This window comes from Macrobrachium nipponense, chromosome 7, assembly GCF_015104395.2.
Source record: "Macrobrachium nipponense isolate FS-2020 chromosome 7, ASM1510439v2, whole genome shotgun sequence".
Taxonomy (NCBI): domain Eukaryota; kingdom Metazoa; phylum Arthropoda; class Malacostraca; order Decapoda; family Palaemonidae; genus Macrobrachium; species Macrobrachium nipponense.
The window spans coordinates 98,376,911-98,393,302 of NC_061109.1; positions in this window are offsets into that span (position 1 = coordinate 98,376,911).

The window sequence follows — 16,392 nt, forward strand, 5'->3', positions numbered from 1 at the left end:
GTTTGGTTTGCAAAATGTCGGTGTAGGGGGCTCGTGGCTTGACGTTCTTTTAATGATCTTAATGATGTTGCTGTTGTTGTTATATTCGTTGTTAAAGTTAGTTTGGTAGTACATTGTTGTCTGTTGTCCTGTCTTCTCATCATGTTGGCCTGTGGTGTTGTCCTGCTCGTAGTATCTGTCAAAAAACTTGTGTATTTCTGAGTGTATCATGTTGTCTTCAGATCTGTTGTTTGTGAGTAACTGTTGTATTCTGTCTAGCTCCACACCTGGAGCTAGACAGAATAAATAAGGCAGAGGATGTCTGTATATATCAATTCTTGCTTGAGAATGCCCGAGATAGGGCGAAACTGATCGTAGCAATTGAAGAAGTATTGAAAGCAGAAGTAAGGAAATATGAAAAACCCTGCATCAAAGAAGTCAATGCCACAATATATATATATATATATATAATATATACATATATATATATATATATATATATATACATACATATACATACATGCATATATATATGTATGTATGTATGTATGTATGTATGTATGATAATATATATATATAGTATATATATATATATATACATATATATATATATACATACACACACACCACACACACACACCACACACATATATATATATATATATATATTATATATATATATATATATATATATATATATATATATATATATTGTTGTGGCAGTGACTTCTTTGATGCAGGGTTTTTCCTATTTCTTTACTTCTGCTTTCAATACTTCTTCAATATAAATACATATATATATATATATATATATATATATATATATATATATATATATATATATATATATATATATATTTATATTGTGTGTGCGCGTGTGAGTTTAATGCAAAAAGAAAATTCACAAAAGAAGGTAAATGAATATGGGGATACAATCCACAATGAAGTAAAATCCATTTACTTAGAGGTACGACATAGTACCTGGCTTCTGCGTAAATGAATATTTTTAAAGAAGATACGAAGCTTAGAATAAAAGTAGGCATATAGAGCACAGATGGATTAATTAGCCAAGTGAAATGAAGTTTGATGGTTTTCATGGCAAATGTGTAGGGTGAGAGAAAGTAGTATTGTAATATCTTAAGGAGGTGGTGCTCAATCTTTTATCGTCTTAGACTGGGCCCACTCATGCACAGGGCAACTTGAGTTGCAGTCCTTTGCCCTACTGGAATGACCGATTGGGCCTTATAACTTTTAGTGAGTTGCTGGTTGAATGCCCATGTATAGAAAACTGGAGAATGGGTGATTCCTACCTGAGGGAAGGCAGGAGGAATATGATATTTTTCTATCCAGTTTTCTTGGAGAGTTCTAGTTAATTCAGTTACATGGACAAATGACTTAGGGAATTTTATGTTTCTTAAGTTTTAATTCGTATTTGTCAGTTTTGATCCTTTTTGTATAGACTTTTACCAATAAAGGGGAGAAACGTATTTGTAGTTTGCATGACTTGGAGAATGTTTTGCGAGAAAATATAAATCATACAGTGAAATCAGTTTCCAACAAAGTTGACTACAGGAAATTGCAGAGCATGCTGGCAGGCAGTCAGTCATATTATTCTTGTATTTATTAAATTAATTGCCTTTTGTTAATTTCCCGATAGGATTTAATCATATGTGCAAATATTATAGCAAAAATACCAATCCTGGATAGCAACCAGTTTCCCTAATGAAATGTCACAATACATACACAATCTGGTAAACAAAGGGAATTTTAATTTCTAAAAGTCGTAATCATTGTCTCTGTGGCCGTCGGTTGTCCCGCGCAAGCGCTTGCTCGAACCCTAAAGTGAAGTAGAGGAGAAAAAGGAAGGAATCAAGTTAATGCTAATTTAAAGAAAATAGGATATTTTCCTTTTGCGTAACCGAAGGACGCAAAACTCATTTCTTTTACTGTTGAACTGTGAGGCTGGTCGTCAGAATGTGTTTTTCAGAAATTGTCACTTCTGTTTCGCTGTTATAACTTCGCACGGTCACATCCGCGAGGGGAAGAACTTACCAAACTTTCAAATTGAAAGAGAGAGAGAGAGAGAGAGAGAGAGAGAGAGAGAGAGAGAGAGAGAGAGAGAGTTGGATGGTGATGGTTACGTAGCTACTAACCTTTTCAGACCCGTTGTCGCATAGGTTTTCTTGAATGTCTTTTCATCAGCTGTATCTTGATATTTTGGTACAGAATGTTTTAGACCCTCCGGTAATTTTGGGCAATATAGCCCACTGAAGTACCAGAATTTATTGGTTAAGGCAATTTACTCTTGAACTTTTTCAATTTCTTCAGCATTCGTTGTAGGTATCCGAACATCCAAACTTGGCTTAGCTAGAGTCCAACTTATAGGTAAATGGAGGAGTGTACTACGATATGGCCTTTTGCGCTTTGAATTATCGACAATAACTATCTCCTATTCATTATCTTTCATATAGTTTGTATGTTATTATATATCATGTATGTTTTTATTTATTACCATGAGAATGGGATGTTAGTTGGCCAGTTTTGATCATAAGATATTGCAGATCCTCTGTTAATATGATAAGGTTTTGGCGCATTTTCTATTACCAGGACCGATGGCTCAGGAAGCCATGGTAAAAGTAGGGATGTCGGCCAACGGAGGAACATTATTAGTCATGCATCTCCCCATGGTAGTCGCCACTGTTGTTTTTTTTTATCGGCGAAACAAAGAAAAGTTCCCAACAAATCGTTACAGAGAATGTTATCATTGTCAGTTTGATTAAAAAAGTTTTAAAATTATTCAGTCATGCTCCGGTGCATGTATGTTAAAGGGAACCCTTGAAGAGATTATCACTTAACTTTTCAGAGAAATTCTTAGACCATTGCCAACCTTCTCTGCATTATATGCAGCGAATAGTCGTAATGCAAATGCCATGCAGCATCCACGATGATAGTACCGCAACATGTTTACCATAACTAATACAGTTGGATGGACGTACTCTTGCATAGCTATATCGGACGACAAAATGAACATACCTGAAAAAAAAACCATACCTGAAAACCAGTAAACTAATGCCCCTCTAATTTCCTGTCGGTCCACTCATCTGTATCTATATACTGTAAATGAAATATGAGTTTATAATAACCTCTCAAAACAATAAAATACAAGTAAACTTTAATGTATAAACTATTTTGGAAATGAAAAACGTAAAAAGCCACATCGTAGTACACTCTTCCATTCTTGAGACAGAGAAAGGAGTGTGCGGGGCTTCTTTCATAACTCTTTAGCTAAGCCAAGGACGGCTGTTCGGATGTCTGCAACGAATGTTGAGGAAAGTGACAAAGTTCAAGATGAAACGGTCTTAATCAATAAATTATGGTACTTCATTATATTGCCCTAAATTACCGGAGGGTCTAAAACAGGCTGTGCCAAAATGTCAAGAAGATACAGCCGATATATAAAAAGATATTCAAGAAAACCTATGACACAACGGCCTGGAAATGGTTAGTAGGTACCTTAAAAGGTTTTAGGTTCCTTTATATATACAGTCTGGTAATGAAAAATCCGTTAGATTTCTCTTAATATACCGTGTCAACAAGGATTTGTAGTCACTACGCCTAGGCTACATTACATATACTGTAAATGTTTACCTCGTCATCGTGTTGGCGGGAGAAACTTGGGAATTTCTCTAAGACGATCTTAAAATGACGGGAATTTAAAGGATGGTTATCAGGCGTTATGGACTTCTCCTCTCGTTTGAAGTATTATTATTATTATTATTATTATTATTATTATTATTATTATTATATATGTCCTTCTAACCTGATTTTGTGTCAAACGTGAAGAACCCGTTTTTCCCTTTCTAAGCTGGTACGCTAGAAGAGCGGTACCATCTGGGCTCGAAACAGGTCAAACTGCAATGTCACATGAAATATCTGTTAATAAATTAGCGTAAATATATGAAGTCTCAAATTGCAGACTTGTGGCTCGGGTTTCATATGATAATGAAAGAACAAAAATAATATTCTTCTGTAGTTTAAAGTTGTTATTAGCATCAAGATAAAATGGTTATAAACGTTGCATTTTTCAAAGTGGTCAGGTTACTAATATTGTTAGCAGGGGAGAGTAGTAGGTATTAAACTAGTCATACGTTTACATGCTTCCATAGAGAGATTCTTGAGCGTAAATGGCGTTCACCCATTTTGCCAAGGCGTACTCCTAATATTTCGCTTTTCCACAGACCATTCGTGGAAATTACAGCCTCGAGAGTCAGCTGGTTTGATCGGCCCTTTATGAGATTCGCTTCGAGATGGGAGATTTTATGTCCTCGTGGGTGAATCCTTAGTTCCTTAACCCTCCTTGCTTCAAGGAGGTGGTTCTATGTGGCTTCAAAACTTGCTTTAATCGTTATTTTTCTGCAGGGCGAGAGACCAATAGGGTGAGCTATTTCTGTCCCAGCCTCTTCAACAGAAGCGGTGTATAATTTTACGGCCGCCTTTTTTTTCTTTTTTGTCTTTAACAAAAGAAAAGATTGAAAGTCCTTAGTCAATGGTCTTTTAAAATTCTAAAAGAGAACGAATGAACGCTTAGCCAATAAACACCTCAGTTCAGCACTTGAATTAGACAACAAATGTAGATTTACTTTTACGACAAAAACAAACGTGGCTTTATGTGAATAAAGCTTTTCTTTGCCTTTAATTATGGTTAAAGTTGACAGATTTTAAAAGAAAGCTGGAACTCATATTTACCAATCCCTACGACAGCGAGAATGGGGAAGGGTAAATATGCTTACTTGAACAATTAAGAGAAGAGATTTACCTTAGAACACTTTGTAAATATATGGGATTCCTTTCCTAGTATTTACTTTTTATAGAAATTGTGTGTCAAGAAGGGCAATACACAAGAAATAGAAAAAAAAATGCAAAATTTTATGAAAATGATTCATTCCAGCACTAGGCCGACGACTGTTTATTTGCGAGAGACGATAAATTAACTTTCCTTTGCGTGATTTCATAAGCACCAAAATTAAATTTTCTATGTATTTATTGAAGGACACGAAGACAAGATTAGGTTCGAGCATACGCCGAGAATAATAGGTTTTAAATTATGCAAAACCTGGCACGCGACGCCTGAATAGTAATCGGCATGAAATCCACGGTCGACGCTACGTTCCTGGGATACTCACAGATCAGAGTGGTGCTGCAGTGAGACTTAGATTCAAGTGAAAATGGTAAATCCTCCGTACTCTGATTTTTATGATGTCTCAGTTAACTTGTCAGAGGAAAGATAACGGATATTATAAAGCAAAAGCCCGAGAAATGTGAAATAAATAGCAAATACTACATAATATCTCGCTCACTAACATACAGTATGTAAAAATGGACACTGACCAGCTTAGGCCATTTGAAGATTGTAGATTGAGTTTTAAGGTCATTTAATTTTCAGTCTTTGGCTTCAGTATAAAAATGGTCACGCTTTATGCTTGAGAACAGTTTAGATATATTTTATATATTTATTGTAAATATATATATATATATATATATATATTTATATTATATGTATACATTTATATATATATATATTTATGTATTAAGCATATACATTTGATATATATATAATATACACATATATTTATGTTTATTATAAATATATATATATATATTATATATATATATATAGTATATATATACGTATATATATATATATATATATATATATATATATATATATATATTATATATATATATATATATTATATATATATGTGTGTGTGTATAAAGTATACAGGTACACACATTATATATATATATATATATATATATATATATATATATATATATATATATATATGCTATATATGTAGTATCGTTTAGAATGAAAAAGTAGACATAATTTAATGAAGGGATGATATCAAAACCTGTATATCTAAAGAACTGTCATCAACGGTTGCCAGTATTCGGCCAAAAAAAAAAAAGATAATGTACTAAATATTTTATACTCATGAAATGAGGGCGCGTTCGCTCTATTCACCAAATTTATTACAGGAAACATTCACGGCCTCTCATCGCGAAAATGGTCCGTCTGGAAAGCTCCTCCATTGGATGAAAAGACGAAAAATATCGAAATAGCTTGTGAGAGGTCAAGAGAGACTCTCTCTGTCTCTCCCCCTGTCTCTATTCATTCATAAGTTGTATTTTCGTAAATATATACTTGTTAATTTGTTGGTCTAATTTTGGGTATTTACTGGCTATCTCATTAATTTTGTTTTTGTGCAGTGTGCTTTTTCTGATATATATATATATATATATATATATATATATATATATATATATATATATATATATATATATATATATATACACGTCATTAAGCTAGAAATGTCGTTTAATATCGAATTCGCGCTAATTCGGGAATATCCCAGAAGGGGAATTATCACCAGAGGGGAATTTTTAAGTGCTAATTGAAATGGTACGGAAGAGTCTCGAACACTTAACACATTACTTTTCCAACGACTCCACTGAGCCATCACGAGAGGTATAAGTTAATTCCGAATCTGACGTGGTTATTGACACATCGAGAGCGGGGAAATTGTATTTAGTGTTCGGCATTAACCCACCTCCACCATGATGGCTAATTGGTACGTTTGGAACACGTACCTCTTCTCTTGAAAATTTTTAGCACACCATGATTTAAGTTGCTAATGTCATTTATTATCGACTTCGCGTTACTTCGGTGATATCTTCGCTAAGTACAATTTCGGATGGAACAGGAGCGTCAGCATTGTCAGTCACTGGAAGGAAGCCAGTTATCTCTGCTCCTTCTCCGGAAATGAGTGACAGAATGGCGAATATCTTCTCTCTCTCTTTGGTAGGTCTTTACCCTCTTCCTTTCCTTGGATCTCCTATCGTAGGGGGAAGCTGAGGAGTCAGATGATAGTGAGGTAATGATAATTACCTGACCACGAAGAAAGACATAACTCTTTTCCTGTCGAATTCAGATAACATGTACTGGAGCTGTCATAGGCCATCTTCTCCATTTTAGATTAGTACTTGATCGTGCATTACCTTTTAGGCTGAAACGTATGATGAGAATCTACTGGTCACTTTATACCAGATACGTATGTAATTTTTGTAACCACAATGCACTCTTAACTTCACTCTTAACTCCACGTAGAAGTGTGACTTACAGTGTCTCCTATAACGGCACGCGAGAATTTTTCTATCAAAGTATGCTTGAGGAGAATGGTAGGTACCAACTTCACATTCACCCATGATCCAACAATGTCACCTATCCCATTTTGCTGCATATTTTCAGTTGTATTATTAGGCCTCCATATTTCCATCTCAAATCTCAATTCAAGAAAGCATAATCTCACCACCCTCGGTATGGGACGACTATATCGATAGGGACCACCATATATTTTACATATTCATTTGGAGTAATATTATGGCATTTTCCACTTTCTGTAAAACTTATTGGCCCTGACAAATAGGAAAAGGTATCATAGCTGGGAATGGGTTTATATCCGAGGCTAAATAGTGGGAACGGAGGTGGGACCATCAACTGCTCTATAATGTTTGGACCTTAGAGTTTAAGGCGGAACTGTTCTGCAAGACTGGACCACTGATTCCATGGGGGTCTGGATCTCGGTTTAGGACTCTCGGCATTCTATCCGGTTTGTCCTTAATGTGATTAGGGTGAAGATGATTGTATTCTTGTAATACTCTCAGTCCTATTGAGCAGGTTTGGCTTAAACTTGGGCCACTCTAATCATGTGCCATCCCCTGTGGGGTAGGGTAGGGTAGGGATGCGAACATTTGGGAGCCGGTTTCTGACTTGTGGCATTGGTGGAAGAATAAAACTCCATGAAAGGCTGATGATATCTTTTTAAGGTTTTCAAGTCTAGCAGTTGTAAGGATTCGAGTACCCATGGGCCCTATGATGGTGCTCTTCTGGCACAGATGACGAACTTTGCACCCACCATGGAGATTCAAAATTCTCCAAATATTGATGACTTATCCAAAAATAAATCGATGAAAAGCAGTAATAACGAATCTGATCTGCCTCGTGACTACCCCTCCCCTGGGTCGTGGCGCCAGTTAAAACTCATGTTTTTACTTTGCTCACATATTTCAGAAGTAATATATTTTTCCTAATCCTACCTCCGACACTAAGGGAATGCACTTTCATGTATCTTTGCAGGGAATCTAATACAGTCACCATTTTATATTTTGTGTGCGTTAAAAAAAATGACAGCTTCCTTTCGAAAGCGGCAGGTAACTTCGCACGAAAACTGTTGCTTCGTATTATCAAAACGCTGAAAGAACCCTGCTAACACGATAATCAGATTACTCGACTTACTCCTCAGAATGTGAGTGACATTTAGGTCATTCCTCAAAGAGAAAGGTTTTTATTTCTTTTTTTTTTATAGGTCGTATAAGCTGATCCGTTTAGTAAAGGTCTTTTTGAAGTTTATGACCCAGAAAAGCTGCTTATTAGTTCTTTATTAGTTCTTTTTTTATAAACCAACACCACTTCATTCTGGTCAGGGTTTTCTCCAACTACTTGACTGGCGATGAATCTGTAATTATTATCGCGGCAATTCTACCCTCTATTAAAACAAAAAGACTTCACTATATTTTCCTAATATTCCCGGACATCCAACCTTATTTGTACTTCCATGTTGTCTCTCTCATGTTTCATACCTCAATATATTTTCTTTCGCCAATAAATCCTATTAGCTTCCATTGATCCTGCTAAATGGATCAGTTTGGTCGCTGAAAGTTCCTGGAATAAGAATTCCCGTAATTCCTTTCATGCTATAAGTTAACGTGCAATTGCCTACGCCTGGTATGTGTGTTTGAGATGCACTCTTGTAAAAAAGAGTGGTAATTTTAATTTTCTACAGCTATCCCCGTTATATACTTTTTTTTTTTAAAGAACGAGGTTTACATCCATGAGGTGCGCACGAAGATATGTTGAAATTTGTCTACAGAGAGATTTTATGCTTTTAAACGATTTTCAATGAATTGCTGCTATATTGACATTAGACATAGTAAAATGAAGAGCATGAAGATTGCAAGATTACCTCTTAGTTGTCACCCCATGTCGGTTTCATTTATCAAACTGAAACTGAAAAATAATTTTCGTTGTATACAGTAACGTTTTACAACATTTTCTTCAAAAAGAAAAGAGGCTACGTATATAGAATACAGATTTCGTGTTACTTGAAGTAACTTTACAGTTATAAAAGGAATTCCATTTTCCGTTACCTCATTTCTTTAAATGCTCTTAGGAACAGTTTATCAGTCAGATTTTTTATGCTGATATGACTTCTTCAATAATGATGTTTGTAAATTAAATTGTTTGTTCCCTTTTTAGTTGTCTGTACAAGAAAACTGTTGAGATGGTTATTTGTCTGTCCGTCCGCACTTTTTCCATACATCAAACATACCAAATTTTAGCCCTCTAACTTCAGAAGTTTTGATTTTATTTAAGGTTAACCATGATCGTTCGTCTGGTACCGTAATAAGTGCCAACATCACAGGCCACTAACGGGCCGCGGCTGAGCGTTTCCTTGTCTGTGGCTGAGAGTTTCACACTGCATTATACGCTGTACAGACAACCCGATTGCGCCAAAGAAACCAGGGCATTCTTTATTTGTTTTATATATGTTAAGTTTACAGTGACATGTGGATGTCTGAGAACCGTGTCTAAAAAGCCGGAGGTAACCATCTTTTTCTATTTTTATCCTAATTTAATAGACGGGACTGAATCGTTTAGTTTACCGAAGAGGTTTTAACATAAATACACTTGTTAAGGCAAACTAGCCAGAATATGGTCTACATACCGAAATCATGGCTTACACTCTTCAATACACAATTCATTCTAAAATTTAACCGACTATTAGTAATGAATCCAGTGTAAAGAATGTTAGTACTGCATTTCGTTCCGGCCTTCGGGACAGTATGCAACATCCCTGAGTTGAAACTTACAATCTCGACCATACTTTTTTATTGCCACCATTTAAATGGTACTGGCAAGCTAGTATATATTCTATCTAAAGTGTATGTGCTTGATAAGTGCTCATTAGGTTTTTGCTTCATCGTAAGATGATTATACGTATGGTAAGCATGTCTGAATGCAAATTATGTGGGAGATCCTTGATTTTAGTTCTCTTTATTTATTCATTTATTTATTTATTTATTCACCAGAAACTTTCATTTTCCAATGACCAGGAAAGGCCCTAGTACAAGGAAATAAATAACCGTGGAAACGTCGGCCTTATTCAAAAAGCTGATATGATCTGACAAGGAATAAGGCTGACGGGAAAACAGCTTAGCTTCCGGTCGCACTTTCTGGCAGAATAAAGAAGAAGACGAAGAAAAAAAAAGGTTTTATTTCTTTTCATATTGACGGCGTGCAATTTCCATATAATTTGCTTATTCGTGTTTTCATAGCATTTAATGTATAACCTTACTTCACTTTAGTGTTAAACTTTAATTTTATCAGCTTCATTCTTAGTGAATGAATTCATTAATAGTCAGTCTTTGCATATGAAGCGATTGCCCATTTCCAGCAGGGAGGTTTTAATAAACTAATATAAGTACTTCTCTACATACAAATATATATATATACCCAAAACTTTTGCAGAGAAATGCACGACTCTGTCAGCCAGCCAAAGTACTTTAAAAGGTATTTTCTTTTGTCTATATAATTTCTGCCAGATCTTTGCTGAAAGTATGCTTTTTTTGTAAAAATATCTTTCAGTGAACTTTCAGTCCTTAATTATCTCTCGATTTTATTCTATTTGGACGATTACAAACCTTTTCAGGAGCAATATTGACTGCAGTTAAAGGTCTCTTGTAGTCTTTTAATATGAGATGATTATCGTTACATAAATGCACCATAAATTTTATGCACACGTGGGTATATTTTATATATATAGCGCCTCAGTGGCGTGATCGGTATGGTCTTGGCCTGCCACCTCGATGGCCGCGACTCTGATTCTCGGGCTTTCCATTGAGGGGTAAGAGATGTGTATTTCTGGTGGTAGAAGTTCACTCTCGACGTGGTTCGGAAGTCACGTAAAGTCGTTGGTCCCGTTGCTGAATAACCACTGGTTCCTTGCAACGTAAAAACACCATACAAACAAACAATCTTTTATATATGCAAATACAAATACATTATGTATATATATATACATATATATATATAATATATATATATATATATATATATATCATATATATATATATACATACTACATACATATATATATAGATATATATATATATATATATTATATATATATATATATATATATATATCTATATATATATATATGTGTGTGTGTGTGTGTGTGTGAGTGTCTGTCTCGCTGTGTTGGTGAATGTATACGTGTAAGAGTAGTTGTGTTTATACAGTTACCTTATTTCCTCTTTAGCGGTTTTATAAATCTTGGTGATACTGTATCTGCGAGCATTTGTTATATACCAGGAGTGAAGTTAAAACTTTAAACCTTTTTTCTTCTAAAGTTACCCACAGGGACTAATGCCGTAAAATATCATTCTACGAATAAAGCAGATTAAAATTGGTAAGCTGTGTCGCTTGGAGAGGGTGAAGGACAGATTGCTCTAGGAAACGTCAAACAGGAGTCACGGACAAAGTTCTGGCAAATAGAAAGAGGAAAATAGTGACTATAGATGTAGACACAGAAACTGATGCCAGTTTCAAAGCTCAAGTTTAGTTAAGGTACATAATTCCAATGATATGTCATGGTATAGACGGTTTATTTTCCAGTGCTATGTCAAACCCATCCCTCAACCCCAGTTTTTCTAAAGTAAGCAGATTTTTAAAAAGTAAATACGACAATTCAAGAGTGAAATTGGATACTTTTATAAAACGCCTTCCGATCATTGTTTTTAAACATAAAATACCATACTGTTACAATGATTACAATCACCTAACTAGAATAATTTTTGTTTACAAACAATGAATATATATATATAGATATATATATATTATATTTATATATATATATATAATATTATATACATATATTATATATATATATACTATATATATCTATATATATATATATATATATATTATATATAGTATATATATATATATATATATATATATATATTTGTTGAAAAGATGAAATAATTCCTTACAGCTACTGGCATAGTTGTCGAAACATCTTCAACAGAAACAGTATGAATGCGCACCCTGGACTTGGCTGAAATTAACATGATGAGCAGAATACACGAAAGTAAGGGACGCACAAGGGTAACAGCAGAATGGATACAACACGGATTGTAGGTTACACAGGAACACGTACATTACTAATCCCTATAGAAAAGGGTGAGAGGGCGATATAAATAGCATATATAAAGACAAAGTACTTCATTCCACACAGTAATTGTTATTGCTGTTGTTCTGCCGCACAGTAGTTGCTATTTCTGTCATTCTGCCTCACATTTTCTCACTGTGTGTGCTGTTTCTAGGAGCACAATCTTTTGCATGAGTCCTGGAGCTACTTTAGTATCTAGTTCTTCCATGTTCCTTTTCAGGGATCTTGGGATAGTGCCTAGTTCTCCTATGATTATGGGTACAATTTCCACTGGCATATCCCACACCCCTCTTATTTCTATATTTAGGTCCTGATACTTATCAGTCTTTTCTCTCAGCTTCATTTCTACTCTGGTGTCCCATGGTATTGCGACATCAATGAGTGATACTTTCTTATTGCTTTTGTCAATTAACATCACGTCTGGTCTATTTGCACGTATCACCCTATCTGTTCTGATACCATGGTCCCAGAGGATCTTTGTCTGATCATTTTCATTATTATTATTATTATTATATTATTATTATTATTATTATTATTATTATTATTATTATTATTATTATTATTATTATTATTATTATTATGTTAATTATGGGTATTGGGAGCTTCAGCTAAATTAATATTATTGTGTGTCCGTTCAGTTCCTCGAAGAATTCTTTTCGATATTAGTACTGTATAAAATCTGGCCAATGTTCATACTATGAGAATATACTAGATTTTATCAAGCTGATGCCGGTATTCTGTTCAACGGAACTTGTCCAAAAGATGGCGTCCTTCCATTGTACATTATTGTTGTTGCTGCTAATGTTGTTGTAGAAACTTTTTTTTTACTAAGGAATAAATGCCGTTGTTTTTATTTATTTATTTTAAATACAGTGCTTTCAAGACACTCTGTGGTTAAATGGAAACATTAGTTGATTAACGTGGAAGTCAAATAATTCTGAATTCTAGAAAAGTAACGAGTATGAAATGTGATTCTGTCTGCAAAGTCTGCCTGGATGAATGAAGGTTTAATGTAGTAAACAGGAAGGAACGTAAATTTGTGAGACAAAAAAAAGAATGACGGCAAAGAGGCAGTGAAGTGAAGGAGATAGAGAGAGAGAGAGAGAGAGAGAGAGAGAGAGAGAGAGAGAGAGAGAGAGAGAGAGAGAGAGAGTCTAGTTCGAGCTTTGCGAGAATTTCTCAGTTTCTTCCAAAAACTTAGCTTTTGTATTTTATTTTATTCATTTTATTTTATTTTTGCCCCCTGAACTTCATAGAAAACATCAAAGTTACCTTAGAGGCATTTTGCTCAAAAGCCGGTAGGAATTTAATTACTCAGCAATTTTGTTCCCTAGTTTTGTTTGGCTACACATCAAGTCGATCCTCTTCTCTCTTTCTTACTCTCTTTCTCTCTCTGTAGCTTCTTGCCATTCACTCTCGGTGAGAGAGACATCATTTTCTGTTTTGCATTATAACCATATGACCTGGCATTTGTGACAGCTGAGACTTATATTTTCATCGAATGTTTGAAAATTTTACCTCGTTGTGAAAGTACTTGTCGTTCTACTCCAAAAACGTGTGTGTGTATATTTATATATATCTATATATATATATATATATATATATATATATATATATATATATATATATATATATAGATATATCTAATACTAACTATCTATATATTATTATATATAATTATATATATACTATATAATATATATTATTATATATATAATTAAGATATATATATATATATATAATATTTTTTCAAACGTTTTAGGCCAGAGTCGTAAGGTTTTCAAAATGCTTTACAACTTGCTATACTATATTAGATTCGCATCAACCGTGCATCTGATGTCTAGGCCAGTCGCTTACGACGCTCCTGATAGGGCTGGAAACACTCAGTTTCTTGAGAAAGTTCACATATGCAGGAAGTATGTTCCACCTCTCCTGAGGGATACTTTTCAAAGACGTATCCCTCAGAAGAAGTGGAACATACGTCTTGCCTGTGTGAACTCTCTCGAGAGACTGAGAATTTCCATCCCTGTGATTTGTTTAGCAACAGCCAAACAGGAGCGTCGTTGAGGAACTGGTCTAGACATTAGATGCACGGTTGATGGGAATCTACTATAGCTGAAACCTAAATATTAAATTATCTTCCTAAGCTCATGGTTTCTTTCTAGAAATTTGTACGCTGGGCATCAAAAGTGATTAAAAATTATAAAAACCGCCCTTTTCAAGAAATGTTCATCAGTCATTTCCCATTAACAGAAGTCGCATTTTTAGATGATGAATTAAGGATGATAGTTACAGTTAAAGAGCAAGATGATATTCGGTTATTTCAAGGTTCGTAGTTATTCCTAGCACGATTTCCCATCTTTCAGTGGTGGACCTTGGATTAAACTCGACCTTTGCTTCGGTCGAGTTTAATCCAAGAAATTCGAAGACATCATTCAAATATACGTAAATGAACTCTCGTTTTCTTTTGGATTATCTACTGAGTTCGTATAAGGCAACACCCCTAAGTGACTTGCCTTCGAATGATATTAATATAAAATATGTCTTCTCCTTGGGCTTAATAAGAATAAAACTAAGTCAATCCCTAGACTGGAATTATTTAACGTAAATGAATTAACACGAAGGAGGTGAATATGGAAATTTTATAAACAGTCCGTTTTATTGTATTGTAATCTTTTTATAACGCAGTTTTTCATTCTTATTTTCTGTGCTGCACTAATTAGACTTGGAGCCACACGTGAACCCTATTTCGAATGACATGGTCATCAAAAATCGGTATGGTGTTGGCGTGCTACCTCTGTGGCCGCGATTTCGATTCTAGGGCATTCCATTGAGGGGTGGGAGATGTGTATATCTGGTGATAGAAGTACACTGTCGACGTGGTTCGGAAGTCACGTAAGGCCTTTGGTTCCGTTGCTGAATAACCACTGGTTCCATGCAAGGTAAAAACACCATAAAAAAAATTGCATGAAATTTGTTTTATTCATCATTTCCGACCGCAAAGAGAACTGCAGTTGTAAACAGGCCTCGCAACTGATGCGCAGACCTTTCCAGATTTTGACGATAAGTGCTGATGGTATTCCGAATAAACAATTATTTTAAAGCTGATATTTGTCATTATGATTGACAGTGATTATGTAATTAAACGGAATAACTCTGTTCACAAAATAGAAAAGCTCACCATGAACGGCACTCAATTAAATTGAAATATGAATAGCGATGTCTTTGTCTTCATCATTTGTATGTTGATCCCCCCCCCCCCTCTCTCTCTCTCTCTCTCTCTCTCTCTCTCTCTCACGAATCGTAAACTTAAATAACAGTCTGTTTTGTGATGTTCACAGACAGTGCATCCCCCGTTGGGGGTTAGTGCCGTCAGTGCACCTCATGCGGTAGACTTTAGGCATTACTTAAGGTTTTTTGCAGCGTGCCTTTGCCCCTAGCTGCAACCCCTTTCTTTTCTTTTACTATACCTCCTTTCATATTCTCTTTCTTCCCTCTTACTTTCCACCCTCGCATAATTGATGCATATTGCAACTGTGATGTTTTCCTTCTGTTACACCTTTCCAACCTTTTACTGTCCATTTCTGTTTCAGCGCTAAATCTCCATATTAGGTCCCAGCGATTGGCCTTTGGCCTAAATCCCATATTCAGTTCAGTTCAACTGACAATGTATTGGAACTAGTAATCGCAGAGGCTCAAATGCCTACTAAACTTCGGACGCAAATAGGTATTTCCAATTAGAGCTCGGTATTTTGAAGTAGACAATGGGACGAGGAATTTGGATCCAAACTTTGGGCTGGGATAGAGGAAACTGACGGTGCAGTGAACTGATAAACAGATAGAATGCCTACAAAGGCAACTGGGTTCCTTTATAGCATGTTTGAATATTAAGTCATCTGGTATCGCAACAGCAAAGGTTTTCGACACAATTAGTTGCCAAAGGAATGGAAGTGCTAGTGAGGATAAGAATTAGCCCCTGTCAAGAGCGACATCAAAAATGACAATAGTTTGAGCGATGCTATTACATTAGCAACAACAAGGAAATCAACATTTATTA